At 41.9% G+C, this 3,797-nt stretch overlaps 1 long non-coding RNA gene across 1 annotated transcript; it reads left to right on the top strand.

The window, feature by feature from the left end:
* The first annotated feature begins 904 nt into the window (after positions 1-904).
* LOC137346513 (uncharacterized) lies at positions 905-3,548 on the top strand. The gene is made up of 3 exons (XR_010968723.1): positions 905-1,018; positions 1,466-1,600; positions 3,429-3,548. It is a non-coding gene; the product is annotated as an uncharacterized lncRNA (long non-coding RNA).
* Positions 3,549-3,797: the final 249 nt, after the last annotated feature.

Genomic DNA, 3,797 nt, shown 5'->3' with positions numbered 1-3,797 from the left:
CATTTTGACATTGAGATGGAGTCCTGATCTAGTGGTTGTTCAGCTCTTTGCCATGATTGAAATTTTACTTTTGTCCCCATCTCTGAAAATGTGAACTTTTGAACTTCACAACTGAGATGTGTGTTGCAATTTTACAAATTAACTAAAGTTTCAGTTATTAAAAGTGTAATTTTTGTATGTTTTTCAGGCCTAGATGCTTAGCAATCTCACAGCTATCCAATGTTTGTGTTACTCAACCACAAGGAGCTGCACCTCTACTATCGGTGTCTTCCCTCTTGATGAAGAGTTACAACTTTCTGAAAAGAGTTAAATGGAGTAATAAAATGGACAAGGCGATCACTGTTATAAAAGCTATTGGTCAAGCAACCTGTATTTTAATACAGCCCTAACCCACAGGCTATCAACTTCCAAAATTACTGCCAATCACTTTTTTCCCCAAGAAAATCTTGGCAGCCATTTTGTTGCAATTCCCACACCACCCACATATTGGTCATCCTGCTGATTGTGAGATTAAGGCCTTGATATTATGGGGACATGCATTCAAAGTGGTGGAGGGGAAAGCATTCTAGATCGGAAATCAACAGGTATGGGTTTCCTGGATGCCCTGCAGATAATGAACTGCAGGATTGGTTTTTTTTTTGCAGGTTTCCTGTGGTACAAGTCCACAGGCAGAGAAAACTCATTGTTGGTAGTGGTGAAGCAGATAATCTTGGGCTGGGAGAAACACCTCTGCTCTTGCTCACAAGTAGTGTGATCAATGTACCAGCTAAACAAAGCTGAAATGGGCTAAAAATTACAGGCATTGTAAAATAGAAGTCTTAATAGCTGTTATTGACCAGCCACTTCCTGAGAGTGGATTGATTGCCACTTCCGCTAATATTAAGTGGGCGGGTAACTTCCCACCTGACCCAAAGCTACCTGTTCTTGGAGGTTAAGATTGACCCCATGACGGACGAGTGCAGTAATGTTAGCAAGGGAATAAGTTAATCCGAGAAGTAGGAGGGAGAGAAGAATCAAGGTAAATAAAATCTACAAAATGGAGAGAAAAGAGAAAGCTGAATTATGAAAAATAGAGCAGATGAAAAGCAAAATGAAATAAAATTATACATATTACAGTGCACATTTTCTATGGACGGCAATTAAATATGCCAAAACAAATTATAGAAACTTAATTTCCACATTTTTTTGTTTATTAACTGCAGAAAAAGTAGTCAAGGAACCTCGGTCTTTAACAGCAACCTGAAGGGGGCAGCCATTCTTAAGTGTTCAATTCACACAGCCATAGTTTTTACTGAAAGTGTTTCCATAATCATTTACGGGGAGGTGCTGAAATTTCTCCAAAGAGATCTGCTTTGTTATACGTGATTTTAGTCTGTTGCGCAGCAAAGTTAACCGGGTTTTAACTGTAATGTGAGCAGTACGTCTTCATTAAACAAGACGTGTAATCATTTTTTTTGTCACACAGGAGCAGCCATGGTTTCCTGGATAGTAGCTGCTGCAATACTGGTCGCACTGTACTTTTTAATTTACTACAATTTCCTGACGGGAGTTCAGTGCAGGAGTGATACTTCGCTGCGTAGGAAGACGGTCATAGTCACAGGTACTTCTCCTTGCGGCTCTCAATGATGCACAGCCGGCAATAGCCTTTAAGTGGATGAATGCCAAGTTTCTTGGCGTGGGGGAACATAGAAAATAGGAGCAGGAGTAGGCCATTCGGCCCTTCGAGCCTGCTCCGCTATTCATTAGGATCATGGCTGATCAACTCAGTAACCTGTTCCTGTTTTCCTCCCATATCCTTTGATCCCTTTTGCCCCAAGAGCTATAACTAATTCCTTGAAAGCATTCAATGTTTTGACCTCAACTGTTTTCTGTGGGAGCGAATTCCACAGGCTCATCACTCTCTGCATGAAGAAATTTCTCCTCATCTTAGTCCTAAAAAGTTTACCCCATATCCTTAGACTATGACCCCTGGTTCTGGACTCCCCCACCATCGGGAACATCCTGCATCTACCCTGTCAAGTCCTGTTTGAATTTTATAGGTTTCTACGAGATCCCCCCTCACTCTTCTGAACTCCAGCGAATATAATCCTAACTGACTCAATCTCTCCTCATACGTCAGTCCCGCCATCCCTGGAATCACTCTGGTAAACCTTCGCTGCACTCCCTCTATAGCAAGAACATCCTTCCTCAGATAAGGAGACCAAAACTGCACACAGTATTCCAAATGTGGCCTTACCAAGGCCCTGTATAATTGCAGCAAGATATCCCTGCTCCTATACTCGAATCCTCTTGCTATGAAGGCCAACATACCATTTGCCCTTTTTACTGCCTGTTGCACCTGCTTGCTTACCTTCAGCGACTGGTGTATGAGGACACCCAGGTCTTGTTGCATTTTCCCCTTTCTCAGTTTATAGCAATTCAGATAATCTGCCTTCCTGTTTTTGCTACCAAAGTGGATAACCTCACATTTATCCACATTATGCTGCATCTGCCATGCATTAGCCCATTCACTCAACTTGTCCAAATCACCCTGAAGCCCCTCTGCATCCTCCTCACAACTCACCCTCCCACCTAATTTTGTGTCATCTGCAAATTTGGAGATATTACATTTAGTTTCCTCATCTAAATCATTAATATATATTGTGAATAGCTGGGGTCTTAGCACCGATCCCTGTGGTACCCTCTAGTCACTGCCTGCCATTCAGAAAAAGACCCGTTTATTCCTACTCTTTGTTTCCTGTCTGCCAACCAATTTGCTATCCACCTCATTACCCCCAATCCCATGCGCTTTAATTTTACACGCTAACCTCTTATGTGGGACTTTGTCGAAAGCCTTCTGAAAGTCCAAATAAACCACATCCACTGGCTCTACCTCAATAACTCTACTAATTACATACTCAAAGAATTCTAGTAGATTTGTCAAGCATGATTTCCCTTTCGTGAATCCATGCTGACACTGTCCGATTCTACCACTGTTCTCCAAGTGCTCTGCTATAAAATCTTTGATAATGGACTCCAGAATTTTCCCCACTACCGACATCAGGCTGACTGGTCTATAATTCCCTGTTTTTTTTTCTCTAGCTCCCTTTATAAATAGTGGGGTTACATTAACTACCCTCCAATCTGTAGGAACTGTTCCAGAGTCTATAGAAAATTTGAAAGATGACCACCAATGTATCCACTATTTCTAGGACCACTTCCTTAAGTACTCTGGGACAAAACATATAAACTTTTCGCTTGTAATAACACAGACATTAGTTGCTGAAATTTTATTACAAGTTCTAATGTAAGGCGACTGTAAATGGTTCACGTTTCCCTAATGGGGAGCGTTGTTTGTTTTCTTTTTGCAGTTTAGTACTTCCGAACCTTTTTTAACATTGTGTTAAAGAAATAATTTAATTCCATTTGTGTGTCTGTCGCCGTGTCAGGTGCAAATACGGGGCTCGGGAAGGCGACAGCGCTGGACATGGCTCGGCGGGGAGCCCGAGTGATCCTGGCTTGCAGGAGGAAGGAATGTGCCGAAGCAGCGGTCTTCGACATCAGGAAGGTGATCTCTGTGCCTTCAACACCTTTAAAACAATAGCTGCATGTTCAGTCTCCGCAGTGTAACCTTTAGCCCTTTATATTTCAATGGGACATGTGAATTGAGACAAGTTTCAGTGGATTTTTTCAGCTAAACCCTGGATACTCCCTCCACTTCTAAATTCAAGAGGATAATTCCTCATATTCTGCCTTCCAGCTTTACTAAGAAAGACTTGCATTTATATCATGATTTTCACCACCTCAGGATGCCCCTA

The sequence above is a fragment of the Heterodontus francisci genome, chromosome 30, assembly GCF_036365525.1.
Source record: "Heterodontus francisci isolate sHetFra1 chromosome 30, sHetFra1.hap1, whole genome shotgun sequence".
Taxonomy (NCBI): domain Eukaryota; kingdom Metazoa; phylum Chordata; class Chondrichthyes; order Heterodontiformes; family Heterodontidae; genus Heterodontus; species Heterodontus francisci.
This window is presented reverse-complemented; position numbering and strand designations above follow the sequence as displayed.